The 15,021-nt window shown below is 53.1% G+C and overlaps 1 protein-coding gene across 1 annotated transcript in view; it reads right to left on the bottom strand.

Annotated features, from left to right (window-relative positions):
• MGMT (O-6-methylguanine-DNA methyltransferase) overlaps window positions 1-12,827 on the bottom strand; it is a 351,374-nt gene extending 338,547 nt beyond the window's left edge. The window contains exon 1 of the transcript XR_003677651.2: window positions 12,748-12,827. The gene's annotated coding sequence lies outside the window, so the exon portion shown is untranslated. The remainder of the gene's footprint in view (window positions 1-12,747) is intronic.
• Between the last annotated feature and the right edge of the window lie 2,194 nt (window positions 12,828-15,021).

The following is a 15,021-nucleotide window of genomic DNA, read 5'->3' as shown; positions in this document are numbered from 1 at the left end:
AACCCGGTTCCCCTGCATCGGCAGGCGGACGCGCAACCACTGCGCCACCAGGGAAGCCCTCTAGCAAGTTTTAAGAGCGCAAAAAGTCTCTGAGCCCAAACAGTGAAAGGAACACGGGCGTGGAGGGAAGAGTCCTGAGGCCTGGCCCTGCCCTGCCCCGCCTGCTATCTCCACCCCGGAAACCCAGGGCCTCTCAGGACCCAATCCCGCACCTGCAAAGCTGGGGAAGAACAGAGGTGCACACCTGTATCCCCATCTGGCATCCAGAGCACAACCGAGGGACATGAGGGCCCCGTGTGCTGTCACAGGAAAACACCCACTTTCCCATCTTTTTACAATAAATGCTCGCTACCACCTCCTCCATGACCTGCACAAAATTTTCCACACAAATCTGATTAAATCTCTCTAGGAGACTTCCTCATAAACCACCCTAGAGTACTTATCACTATTTAGGCTTAAAGCTGGAAACAAGGGGAAGGGGGGGAAGAAATAATCCTTTGGTGTAGCAAGTCAGTGTAGGAATATGAAAACATTTAAAACTTTGGTCAAGATGAAAGACACCCCCGCCGCCTCCCCCACAAAAAAATCAGGCAATCTATTCTAATTGGGTTCCCATGGTAACTGTACAATTGGGTTTTCCAATATAACATCCCAAAGACCCAGTGCACACTTGTAAAATATACTTCAAACAGCCTGAATTGTTTTCATATTACAGCACTCCCAGGAAGATCAATTGCTGCACCTCCCCGCCCTGACCACTGGTGGTGGGAGACCTTAGTGGCACCTGCCACGTTAACACAGGTCATGTAAGGAACACAACACACCACAATAATTATATAAAACTAATCTTATACTTGAGATTCATCAAATCTGTTCTGGTAACAAACCAATACTTCTGTTGTCACAGAATCACATTTACGAAAATATAAGAAATAGAGCCCAAATGTACACCGCACCATTACACCCCTCTTATTGATTTCAAGGAAAAACAGAATCAATCACTAATAATTACATTATAAGATGGGCCTCAAGGTTAATCATATTCTCAGACTCTCAGTATGGAATTAAACAAACATAGCTATGCTGATAAACAAATAAATAAAACATAACTGAGAATACAAATCCACATTTCAAATGTTAACAGCACGATACAAAGCACAGCACACGGCCTCACCCAGGACTCCAGCCTCTCCTGCCTGGACCACAGCACCCCCCTGCCACTGCTGGGTCCCCCAAAGCGGATTCTAGGGGCACGGTGTTGGCCACACGGTAAGGGCACAGAGGGTCAGAGCTCAGAAATGGCAAGATCCATTAGTTAAAAGTTTACAACTTGAGTTTTCTTTGCAACAATCCCAAAAATACCCACGTATTTGATACATTCTGCAGAGGTACAATACGAAGCGCGACACGTGGAGAACTGGTGACTTGGGCAGAAGTAAACTTAAATCTCCTGTCTTTATTATATCTCCCCATCACTGGCCACAGATGTAATGCAGGCCAACTTGGTTCAAGTGTGGGCCAGCAAGCTTCCAGTGAGAAGTGTCTTGCTAAGTCCCCAACTCAAGAGAGACGTCCAAAAATCCTCAGAGACATCTTAGCATGAAAAGTAGCAAACTGCACAGGACTTAGAGTTCGTGCTAGTGTCCAACAAATGACCCCATGCCGCTCCTTGATCCAGAAAGGAGTAGAGAATGAACTGACCAGTATCCAGAGGGGAAAAAAAAAAAAAAAAAAAAAAAAAAAAATCAACCAACCAACAGAAATTCCCAGGCAACAAGTGGAGGCTACAGGCTGGCTCCGTAACCCCTCCTCATGCTTAAGAAGCCCCGTCCACCAGTATTTACTCAGGCCCACATCTCCTCCCCACCTCCCCATTTCCCTCAGGGCCTGGGGCCTCAACAGCTTTCCAGCACATGTCCACCCAGTGCCAGGACAACACCAGGCCTGTCTGTGGTGCCCTGGCCCTCTGGGTGTCTCTTGGCCCACCTGTCAAATCTCCTTTCTGCAACCTCTGAGGACGCTGGTAATAAGACTTAGGTTTCTGTCCATTCTGTTTGCATTTACTCCTATACACCTTTTGGGGTGCTAAGAGCTAAGCCTGAGAACAGTGCTATTTCTGAGCACTGTCTGATTACAAAGTTACCTTCATCTCCAAATTCCAACGTCATACATAAACCCCTCATGAGCTTTGTGCTTCTGAAATAACTTTAGTCTGCACTTCACTTTCTATTAGTGAGCTTGGGTTGCTATAACAGAATGTCACACACCAAATGGCTTAAAGGACAGAAATTAATTTTCTCACAGCTCTGGAGGCTGGCTAGTCCAAGACCAAGGTTCCAGTTGATTGGGTTTCTGGGGAGGCCTCTCTTCCCAGCTTGCAGGCAGCCACCTGCTTCCTGTGCCTCCACATACTAAAGATCTCTCCCTCCTTTTCTTATAAGGCCACGAACCCTAAGGTGGATTAGGGCCCCACCTTAAAACCTCATTTATGCTTAATTACTTCCTAAAGGCCCCATCTCCAAATATAGTGACACTGGGGGTTAGGCTTCAACGTATGAATTTCAGGGGGGCACGTTCAGTCCACAGCAACCTGCGTTCTGCAGCCTTTGCTGGGCCTTCCATCAGGTGTGAGCCCCACACCAGGCCTTGGAGAGTTTCCAATTCAGAAAGGCAGCATGAAGAGACAAAAACAATATAAGTAAAGCAGAAACCCGAGTGTAAGTGTGAGGAGACATTATGGGGGCTGAAGAGGCTCCCAAGAGGGCTGCAACAGGAGAAGGGTTCAGAGAGAGCTTGGGAGCAGAGAGTGTCTATGTTTGGGCTGCAATCAGAGAAGGATCCCTAAGTGAGAGTAGGGGGTGCTCTGGGGCCTCTGAGAGCGAAGCGCTGATGCACAGGTATCTAGAGAAGGTGCCGGAACAAATGTGGAGGGCCGTGGGGCTGAAAGTGGCATCAACATGAGCCTCACAGGCTCATTTCATCTGGGACCTGGGAAGGAAAGAGGGGTCACCTTGGAGCACCTCTAGACCCCTGCCTGCAACAGGAGGAGGAGGAAGGGGCACGCTCCCGTTTGTGTCTGCCTGAGTGCTGAGCTTACAGCACCCCTGAGGGTGGGGGAGGCACTCCTCAGGGACGGAGCAGCGAGACTACGTGGGGCGCACGAGGCAAAAGCAGCCGAGGTCGCTGAGGCTGGGGGGCCAGGCAGCTCCTGCACCAGCCGAGGAGGGATATGAGATGGGAAAGTTCTCACCGCCTAAACCCAGAGCCCACGTGGACTTCGTTCTGCACCCCAAGAGGCAGCCTCGAGTCCGAGAGCTGAACAGAGCTGGCCCGGCCCCATGCAGAGAAGGTACGCGGTCTCCAACAGGTGACCCTCCAGACAAGGTAAGCTCCGGGCGGCCTGGAGGCATGCCCCGCTGTTCTGAGTCCTGCTGACCAAACGCAGGGTAGTAGCGAGCACCCGACCATCACAACAGAGCAGGCGCCCGCGCAGCCACGACACGGATTTCCAGTAAGTAGTTGGGAGTTGCCACGTGAATGCCAGGGCATGACTGAAGCACATCAAATAGCTGCTTCCAAGTCTGAAACCACTGGGAACGCTTACTTCTGGACAATACAAAAGAATATCTAACTAAGCTTTCCCAGAATCCCTCTTGCCTGGATCGTCATGATAGTCAGCGGCAAAGAGTACAAGCACCTCAGGCCCAGAGGAGGTTTCTGGGCAAGAAACCTCAACATACAGAAGAGAACATCACTGAGGAAGTCAGAACCATAACCTCTGGAGGCTATTCTGGCCTGACAAACAGTCCAGAGAACGCTACGAGGACAGCAACGGGGAACTCAGGCCAGCGGGGAATAACAGAGGCTCTGGGAAACGTTCTCATTACACTCACGGCAAAAATAAATTTTAAAAAAATCTAAGCGAAAGTCTTTAAAGCCCATACTTTCGTAGGGAAAAAAGGAAAAAGACAACCAGTGATTGTGACTCAGGGCCCAAGTGCATCCCAGCTAGTGGTGGGGCGACAGCGAGGATGTCACCCCCGACCCAGGACTGAGCATGTCTGGGGGGAACCACCCACCCGGCTTGCCTGGACCCCCCCAGCGTCAGCCCTGAAAGTCCTGCGTCCCAGTAAACTGCTGGTCACCCAGGACAGGCAGAACGCACTGCTCTCTGGGAGCCTGTCCTCCTGGGGGCAGAAGGCGACCACAACGGTGGTTGATCGTGGCCAGGAGGGTGGAGACTGTTGAATTTTAGGAATATTTACTTAATGTTAGAACCGGCATTTTGCTTCTAAGTAACGGTTCCTGCAACAAATTTCGAAAGCCACCTGCCTGGCGCGGCCACCCTCCGGTGACCCGCCCCGCCCCGCGGGCTGGCCTCCTCCCCACCAGCACCTGCGCCCAGGGCGGCCTGCAGACTGATGGTCCCACGTCGGTACGGGCCTGGCAATCAGCAAGCGGCCGCCTCGACCGCCCACCCATCTGACTCGACAGCTTAATCTGATGATAAAACAATGGTGACAGAAAGAGATTCTTCTGCACGATAAAGAATAGCACACATGGGCTTTTCGTGGGATAGCTGGCTAAATTCACCAACTTTTGGAAATACATCATTTCTGTGCCTCGCCCTTTACCCTAGGAACTTCCACTGGAGTGTGAAAAGCTTCACAGGGAAGGGTCGCCTCCCACTCCTGGGACGCCCGCTCGGGACCACACGCTCTCCTCCAGTTCCCCGTCCCCCCAGCACCGTCCCTGCTGTCACGGTGAAGCCACGCAGCAAGCACAGCACGCGGACAGCTCGGGGCGAGGCCGGCAGTGGCACGTCGCTGGGCAGCGCCTGTCCCCCGCCCCCCTCGCGCCCGCCCACCGGGACCACCGGGGACCAGCAGGGCCCCCTCCCCAGCCGCCGCCCCTTGTCCCTCAAGGTGGGCTCCCCATCACTCGGCCAGCCCAGCGTTGCGAGGGGTGCATCGGAGAGAGGCAGCACACGCCTTACTGGTAGCGCGCGTTGTGACGTGCCCGTACGCCCCCCCCCGAACTTGACAGCTCCAGCGTGAAGACGCTGAGGCTATACCTGCAGGAAAGCGCGGCAGCCCACGGAGCGCGGCTGGGGCGGGAGGCCTGTCCCCGAGCCTCGCTCCTGCTGCCCCTCCTGCCTGAATGAAGCGGGACCACAGCCGGTCTCCCCGCTTCGGAGCCCAGGTGCCAGGCCCGGCAGAAAGGCAGGACTCCCCCCAAGCCTTCCCGGAGGACTGCTTGCAGGGGAGTAAAAAGCCCACAGGGCAGACACTGCCTCCTTTCGCATTCACAGAGGGGGTCCCTAACTCAGGCCTCTCCCCGAGCCGCCCCCTCCCGCCCTCACCCCATGCTCCCCCCCAGAAAGCCCCCCGGGCGGACCGCAGCCCCACGCGACAGCACCTCCCCGGGTGCGGCCGCTCGCGCCGGGCTGCCTGCTGGCACCTCCCTCTCCTCCTTCCTCCCCCTCCCCCAGCCCCGCGCCGGGCCAGCCGGGCGCCGACGGCCCGCTGTCCTCCACCCACCGAGCTCCGCAGCAGCGCTCGGGGCCGCAGCCCTCCTGTCTGGACCCTCACCCACCCCAACGCCCCAGCGGGGCCGCTGACAGGTCCCCGGCCCCATCCTGGCGTCCACCCTCCCGCGGCTCCGGCCCCTTGGAGAAGCCGTCCCACCTGTGCACAGGTGCTCCGCCCAGCCCCCCCACGGCGACAGGAGCAGGTGGCAGGGACCCGGCGAGGGCTGTGGCTCGGGTCCTAAAACAGAGCCCAGCACGAGGCCGCCCCTCCTCCAGTACCCGCACCGCCAACCTGCCGCCCCCGGCGAGGCACGGGGCGTCCCTGGCCGCCTGCACGAAGGGCCACCACACGCGGGACAGCCTCGCCGGCACCGCGCCCCCTGCACTCGGCCCTCCCCTGGGGCAGGCTGCACACCAGGAGGGGGCGGGGCCCCTTCGGCCAGGGTCAGGCTTGGGTGCGCTGCTCTTCCCGCAATGCAGAGGACCATGCTTGCCCACACTGGTGTCCAGAAAGCACAGCCGAACATACAGGTAATGCATTTCTTTACGCCACTTCTCGTCCCCAAAAGGACTTCCGACAGTGTCCCTGCTTCCCCACCAAAGGGGGCACGCACGGTGCGTGGGGAAAGCCGGCGCTAGTGACAAATAAACCCGGGCTGAAAACTCCTACCCCAGTGGTTTGTGCAGGTCGCTCACTCCCAGGCAGCCTCCTCACATGCAAACAAAGACCCTGAGTGTCCCCCTCAGCAGGTGACCTCGAGAATTCCCTAGGACAGGCTGGGTAAAGCCTCCAGCAAGGCCGTCAATAAATGTTAGTATCAGCAGTATCATTACTGCACTGACCAGAATCTCCTGGAATGTAACTCTACCAGGCTGAACCTGAGTGATATGAGGGTAAAGAGACCCAAAAATAAGGCCCATTTCCACATACACACAAAAATTATTTGAGATCTTCTAATTCTGACAAAGCTCACCTAATGGACCACATTACCCCTCACTACTGTGACTCCCTCTCACACAGGAAAACACTGTCGTATGCTGGTGTCGCTGCTGGTTCCCGGCCACTGCCATAGCGTCGGTGTCGGGTCCTCCAGGAAGTTCTTTCAATTTAACCCACGATTAAGGTCAAGCCTCCCAGAGACAAGTGACTCCGGGCTGTTGGGGCCAGGCCGGCCACGCCCACTGGGAACACACACGTGCTAAGCCTACGTGCCCGCGCTAGGCCCACCCAGCACAAGCTGGCCATCAGCATGGCACACCTGGACACAGAACTCTGCCACCTGAGCGGGAAGCTCCTTGAGATCAGCCACTTCAGTGGCTCCCAAATCATCCACTGTAAAAAACTAGAAACGGGCAGCTGGGCAATGCACCTCCTTAGAGACAAAAGGAATTTTAGAGACCTGGCAAATCAGCCCTAGGCTCCACGATGCTCCAGACCAAATGAAGGTCTGCGCCCCATGGGATCACAGTCACGGGAGGTGGGGCCCGACTGAGACCCCGTCTCTAGTCTTGCCTCCACCAGAAACAGTTCTGTGACTGAGTTAACAAATGTCAACTATTATTATTATTATTATTCAGGGCTCACCATGGGGGGGCCCGGGTCGATTCCCCAAATGGGATTCTCTCCCAATAGCTCACAACAGCCCTGTGAACAGCAATGCCGTTTTCCTGATTTTTGGAGAAACGAAGGCTCGGTAAAGGTAAAGTGACTTCACTTAAGGTCACAGATAGTAATTATGGAGCCAGGTCCAAACTGAGTCAGTCTTGTTCCCAGAGGCTGGAACCTTAACCCTGCGTATACCACCCCAAATGAGGGCGTGGATAGTGTAAATCTGTAAAACTAGGATGCTGATTGGATGGGGTGGGGTATAGGGACAAGGATACTGACTGGACTGGAGGGAAAGCAAGGATTCTGGTCAGTTCCTCACCCTTTTCCCAGTTAGTCTCATCCTTCTATGAGACTATGGTGCCAAATTTAAATTTCTATCTAGGCAGTGCTTCATACTTCACAAAATAGTCATCTATTACTTTCTGTGCTTACGCTCATCCAGGTAGACAGAGTAAGCGTGATCACTGCCATCCCACAGCTGAGGAGGCAGCTAGGGGTTTAACAGCTGCCCAAACCACCCAGCTAGTAAATGGCATCACCAGAATCCCTCCCACGACTGGCACTTCATAAATAAAAACTCAGTTCAGCTTCCCCAAAATGTATTTGGTTGCATGTATGACAGTTAACCCTTACCTGACACCATGAAAATGCTTCTACCCAGAGAGAGAAAAAGCAAGACCAGCCATTCAAAGGGAAAGACGGGCGTGAAATATAATATGGCTGTCCATGCTTAACGTTTGTTTGTAAAAACTAACGCCAAAGTTTTGGTAACATCTGCATGTTCTGTCATAACCACAAGACCGAAAACTATAACGCGGGGATAACATGTCGGGTTTGCAATTCGAAGAGATTCACGTGTCTCTGAGGAGTTACAAAACCATACACAGATCCATAAGCACAGGCAACTTAGAACAACAATGCCGGCTGAGGATGGACCCACGTGGGAGGGGAACTCGGAGCTTGTGTGGGCTGGAGAGCTCTTCTCAGGCAACCCTAAGCCTGCCCTGGAGATGCTCAAACATTAGGGTCTCCTGGAGCGCTTGCAAAGACACAGGTCCCCGGGTTCTGACCCAGTAGGTCTGGCAAGGGGCGCTATAATCTTCCTTTTAACTAGCACACTCAGTAATTCTGACACCAGCAGGGTTCAGACCACCTTTTGAGAAACTGTTCTGCTATAGCTCACGAGTATCCCACTTCAAGGAGAGCAACGGGGCCCACGTTTCAGTGGTGGCTCTTACTTATAACACCGACAAGTGGGCCAGATCTGAAGGGGACACCCTCGGCCCCTACTTTTAGTCCTTTTTTGGGGGGTAAAAACAAAGGAGAAATAGCTACCAGTTATTTATTAAAGTTCAACATTAAAATGTCCCATCCCATATTTTGCCCTGAGATTCAATTCACTCTCTCCATCCATCTAGAAACCTCTGAACATCCAGGGCTGGAATTGCCCAATCTGTCAATAAGGTGAGAGTTTTCTAAACTACTATCCATATGACTCAATTTGTCAGTAAAAACTGCCACCAGCGCTGTGCTTGCAGAAAAATGTCCATAAATGCATTATTGCAACTGGCAGATCGATGTCTATAATAAAAACAAATAGATTTGACAAGTGCCAGCTTTTACGAGTTCTGCCATTGGTGGACCGCACATTCAGTCTCACCCGCAGACTTCTGGGAATGGGCAACAGACCTTGGGTTAGATACTCTGCTGACTTCACAAGTGTTACGGGTAGGAAATTATTCTAACGAGAAAATTTTCCAAGTAATAGAGTGAACGTAGTAGGCGTTTATAGCTCTCTCACAATTCCTTTCACAGTTACACACATACACACATGACAACAAGTTTAACAACCCTAAGAAAATGTTTCTGGGCTTCCCTGGTGGCGCAGTGGTTGAGCGTCCGCCTGTCGATGCAGGGGACGCGGGTTCGTGCCCTGGTCCAGGAAGATCCCACGTGCCGCAGAGCGGCTAGGCCCGTGAGCCACGGCCGCTGAGCCTGCGCGTCCCGGGCCTGTGCTCCGCAATGGTAGAGGCCACTATAGTGAGAGGCCCGCGTACCGCAAAAAAAAAAAAAAAAAAAAAAAAAAAAAAACAAACAAAGAAAATGTTTCTGTAGAATTTTTAACTGGTTTTTATCACAGCTGCATCACAGGCCAAATAAGTTTACTCCAGGTTGGGGAGGGGGAGGGTACAAGGGGACACGAAGCCTGGAGACCCCCACTCCTCTGCTAAGCCCCCAGTCTAACTGAAAACAACCTGTGGTATCAGAAACAAGTGTCAGCATTTAGCAGTGTGGCCAAGGATGTCACTGCCGTGTCAGTGGCCCCTGGGGCAGCCTATTTATTTAGTTGTTTAGCTGGAGCAGACATCAGGAGGATGGCAGCCACAGACTGACTTAACTGCCAGGGATTTCGAGCACTTTGGCAAGACACCGTCTGTGACCAATTTACACGTAAGCCACATCTGCCAAAACCACTTTGATTCCTTCAAAGTTTACAAAAGGTCACAAAAATGATTTATTCCTCTTCTTAGGCAATTCATTTTAACAGTGATATAAAGGAGTAGGTCATTCACTGTACCCCATACACTCTTTTTTTTTTTTTTTTTTTTATTTATTTATTTTTGGCTGTGTCAGGTCTTTGTTGCGGTACGCGGGTTTTCTCACTGTCACGGCTTTTCTCGTTGCGGAGCACAGGCTCTAGGCGCGCAGGCTTCAGTAGCTGTGGCACGCAGGCTCAGTAGTTGTGGCTTGCGGTCTCTAGAGCACAGGCTCAGTAGTTGTGGCCCACGGGCTTAGTTGCTCCGCGGCATGTGGGATCTTCCCGGGCCAGGGCTCGAACCCGTGTCCCTTGCATTGGCAGGCGGATTCTTAACTACTGCGCCACCAGGGAAGCCACCATATATTCTTTATATGGTTTCCCCAAGCCCTGTGGCCCTCCTCGATAAGCTCTTTATTACTGTTAATTTTTTTAAGAAAATTTAAAAGAAAACTAGACTATTTCTTCCCACTGACCAGCAGATAATGCAGCAGTTACCCAAATACCACAGAACACACATCTTGCAGTATTTTGCCTCTAACAGTGGATGTCCAACTTTCATCTACCTATGCCCAAGAAAGGCCTCCAGAGCTAATGGGATGGGAAAATTGATGTCAACCAAGGGGAGACTAGCCATCCTGCACAGGCAAACCTCTCTCCCCCTCCCAGATAAACCACACACACTTTCAAACCAAGAATGCGCAATGGATTGGTTAATTTATGAAATGGCCACTCTCACCCAATGGGAATATTATATTATAGTTTATATGTCTTTGATGTTTAAATCTTCAGGCTTCCTTTAAATAATATTCTGTGATAAGACCCCAACCTCTTTCAGAAACTACCAGAAACTACCCAGGAAACAGAGGGTCAGGGAGGACTGTGACAGGAGCCAAAGGAGCTCAGGGCCTTTCGGGGACCAGGAGCCCAATGCAGGAGCCTCAGCGATGACACAGGATGTCAAAAACCTCAAGGAAAGTGGGTCTAGAAGAGGAGGAACTTCACCCTGGGGCCACGGAGGTAGGTGGGGTCAGAGCGAAGTGTGAAAACAAACCTGGCAATAATGTTAACAGATGACTATGGGAAAAGAGAATTCAGAAATCACTGTTTTGCTTCCTTCTTTTCCTACCAAGGAGAATATACTACAAAACTGAAAAGGGCATTGATGCCCAAAAAATGGGAGTTGAAATACAACAGTCTTGGTTTGAATCACTGGCTTCTAAATGTTTGTCCTCTGCAAAATAAGAATAAAGGCAATTTAGTAAGTTTATTTTATTAAAAAATACTAAGAAGTGTAAACTGTTTGGGGTCCCTGAGAAAGGAAGAGAAGAGGCCTGGAGGAGAAAGTCCACAGGAACGCCAGGGAGGTCATGTTCTTCCTCAGGCCCTCCTTCCCTGAAGGAAGGATGGATGGTCCCTGAGTGAGACATCTGTAAAGGAAACCGTGGAAGAGCAGGTCTGAGCGGAACATAAGGCCCAGGTGAGGCTCGACTGATAATCCAAGCAAGACCAAAACAGAGAGGAAAAGAAAGGTTTAAGAACCGCAGCAGCTGAACAAGAGTAAGATGTTAACCACTGTGTCCACACCTGGGGCTTTATTTCTTTAAACCTTGCTCTCCAACAGTGAGGCCTTTTTAAAGCAGCGTCTAATGACATTAGTTAAATCTAGTTTGTGTAATACAGATTTATTTTAATGAAAAGAATGTTCACCTAGAAAAGTACCTTAGTGTAGTTCTGCCCTTGAGGCCCGGTTCACCCAGCCCCAGACTGTAACAGACACCACACTCCCACTCGAATCCTAACTCAAAACAAGAACCCAAGCAGAAATGAAATGCCTGCCAGCGCTAGGCCAGCTCTCCTTTGCAACTTGCAGGCTCTGGACCTGAGCAAGGGTGCACCTGGCGTGAACTGCCTCATGGGACAAGGGCCGAGTTAACTCGATATTAACCACCAGCTGGGGGTGGGGGATGGAATGGAAAGGGCTGCCCTGACATCATTTTCTTCAAGTTGTTTACCCCCATGGTGGGCTAAGCTTCCTTGCGTCCTTTTCACCTGAGTGTTTTCTCCACCGGGGACTCATGAAAGCAACACCACCCCCCTCCTCATCACGTCTCCGGATGGGGAGATGAAGAGGAGGGCCTGGCTTAGCTACTTTAAGGGCTCATAGTTAAATGGCCAGTCTAATTCTTAGCTCTTCGTGTTCCACAGCTTCGTGTTCTGCTGCTAACAGCTGCGGTGACCCCTCTCCGGACAAACCAATGCCCCCCTGCTTGATGACCATCCACTCAACCAAGCAAAAGCTGTGCTCACACATACAAAACGTGCTTCCAGAACAAGGTCAGCTACTGAGTTGAGGCACGGGGAGCAAACACCATTCTGAGATTCAGGAAACGATGAGCCCAGCGAGTGAGGAATACCGTTTAGAACTGCTCTACAGCGTTATCACCGACTTGGGAATTACGGCGCCCAGGGTAAGTGGCTCTCACACTCCACTTGTTTACGTGTTGCTGTTTACGAAGGCGATTAGGGCGTAATGTATACCAACATCAGATGAGGACGCCAGAACGCGGCCCTCCTCTCACCCTGTCTCAAGCATGAGGCCATGGGGGGGGGGGGTTCTGCACAAGGGGTCTGCTAAGGGCCTGCTGTGAGGCAGGCCCGGACTTCGGGCTTCTGGAAGCTTCCTGGAAACAGAAGGCAGAGGAGCGGCCCCCTTGGCGCTGGTCGGCAGTGCAGGGCAGGAGAGCGGGCAGGAGGGCATCGAAGGTGTTGACCAACTAGAGGTTCGGCGGAAGCGGCCACAACTCCCAGGCCAGGCCACTGTCATCCAACTTGGCCGAGGAACCCCAGGCCGGGAGAAGGCTGGCTACACCTGGGCATACCTGGTCACACCTGGGACCCACAAGGGTCAGCTGGGGGTGTGGTCAGAGAGGGCCCCACCACGATGGCAAGGTGGGGTGGGGAGCGCTCGGAAGACCACTGGGGAGTGGACTGCCCCAATGGCTCCAGACGCCTGCTCCCCCCAGGGAGAGTCCCGAACTTTGGCGGGAGGAAGGCAACCCAGACACTCACCGCGCTGCCCAAACCGCCGACCGAGAGGAGCTGCAAGCTCAGGGACGCGCAGAGTTCAGTAAGCGCGTGAAGCCCGGGCAAGTCCGTGGCGTGGGGGCGGGGCCGACGCTTGTGGGCGGGGCCTGACGTACGGCTCCCGGGGCCCACACGCAGCGGGGATATGGCGGAAGCGGCCGGGAGGCGCAGAGGCGGGGCCGGCCCGAAGTTCGGGGGCGGGGCCCAGAGTGGGACGGGACCTGGACGTGAGGGCCGCGGGGGCCAGACGCTCGGGGGCGGGGCCTAGACTGGTGGGGCGGGGCCGAGGATGGGCACCGCCTCCCCGCCGGCGCGCGCTCACCCAGGTCGGAGCATGCCCAGTGCGGCGGCGCCGGGGTCGACCCCGCTCTGCGCAGGCTCGCTGGACGTGTGGCGCTGCCTGGCCCGGCTCCTGCAGGCCCCCGGCCCGGACCTCTCCGGCCTCGCCGCCAGGGCCCCACGCCCCTTTGCAAGCCGTTCCTACTCGCACGAGCTGGGCCGCGCCCTTCCCGCCAACGCCCCTCGGGCTCTGTCACTCTGTTTACCAACTGTCAGCACCGTAGCATTTGGCGAGCGCCGTCTGCCCTGTACCAGGGCAGGTGTGGAGCCGACGACGGGTCTGGAGGCTCGGCGTCTGGTGCACCCAGTAACCTTGTTGCTGGTTCCCGCTCTGTGGAGGCTGCGAGCCCAGAGCTCCTGCCACTCTCCCTGCGGCCGCTCCCGGAGGGCAGAGACCACGCAGAGCTCAGCAGCACAGCATCTGGACTCTATGCACAGCAAAGGGTCCTGGGGTTTAGCCTCTAGTGCTTGTGACGGGTCTGTCGCCATCCATGGCCCCTCAGATGCTGCCTGATCACCAAGACCTAGACTCGCCCAGTCTCAGTGGCTGTTCAGTGAGCACACGCGTGCCTGGCACTGCTTGGTGTTGTGTGGACATTATTATGGGTTGAATTATGTCCCACAAAAGAGATACGCTGATATCCTAGCCCCCAGTACTCTGAATGCGACCTTATTTGGAGATAGGCTCTTTTTACAGAGGCAACGGGTTAAAATAAGGTCATTAGGGTGGGCTCCTAATCCAATATGAGTCATGTCCTTAAAAGCAGAAGGCCACGCACGAGAAGACAAAGACCACGGGGAGAACTCCATGTGCCGATGGAGAATGGGAGTGACCCTTCTGCAAGCGAAGGAACACCTGGGACCACCAGAAGCTGGAAGAGAGGCATGGGGCACGTTCTTCCCTAGAGCCTCCACGTGGAGCATATAGCCCTGTGGACACGCTGATGTCAGACTTCCGGCCTCCAGAACTGTGAACTCCAATACACGTCTTTTGTTTCAAGCCACCAGTTGTGGTACTTCCCACAGCAGCTCTAGGAAACAGTATGCATTCTATCCAACCTGCTTGACTAAGAACCCCGGCGGGTGGAATCATCCCTTGAACTTTCAGGGAGGTCACACACCCGTTGGCAATCCCAGGCCCACGTGTTCTGAGCCACCATGCTATGGGCCTCCTAGGTTCCATGGTCTTAATGGGAGCAGAATCTTTGCCTTCCCAGGATGTACGTACGACTCCTCTGTTGGGATTCGGCCAAAATTCATACATCGGCACTTGGGACTTGCCTTTCCCAACACATCAACGTAGTCAATGAACGTTCACTCAGAGGACCTCAGCAGTGTTTGCTTTGTGAAAAGCCCTGATGACTTTCCGTGGGCCGCATCCTCCCAAGGCCCCCAGCCCCCAGGCCACACCTCGGCTGAGACGTGTTTGAACGGCTGCTCATGGAAAAGAACTAGGCCCTGGGTACAGCGTGGTGATCAAATTAATGCACTTTTTCTCCAGTGAGCCTGGACACAGCCTCAGAATCCTCCTCAACACTGCTCCAGACAGCCATAAGCATTTAAGTTAAGATGCATGGCAGGCAAAGTGAAGCACCTTTGCTGTTTGTTCTGGTCTTTTCTATTAGCTCACTGTGAAACTTTAGGAAGTTTATTCAACTTCTCTAATCCTCAAAATCATCATCTCTAAAGGATCTTTATAGTAATCTGCTCTATGTAGGGGATGTACATATGGGTAGTAAACATTAATGACAAGAATACACCTGTCCTCTTATAATCTTTTACTACCAAGACCAAGTCAGAACTGGGATCCCAACAGAACTGAAAAGAGAAAATAACGCAAACATTGAATCAAGATGCTTACTGATACCCTAACAAGTGTACTGTGATGTAGTTTTACAATTAATACTTAAATCCTACTTT

This window comes from Physeter macrocephalus, chromosome 20 (assembly GCF_002837175.3).
Source record: "Physeter macrocephalus isolate SW-GA chromosome 20, ASM283717v5, whole genome shotgun sequence".
Classification (NCBI taxonomy): Eukaryota; Metazoa; Chordata; class Mammalia; order Artiodactyla; family Physeteridae; genus Physeter; species Physeter macrocephalus.
Note: the sequence above shows the minus strand (reverse complement) of the source record. Positions and strands in the feature narration are given on the sequence as shown.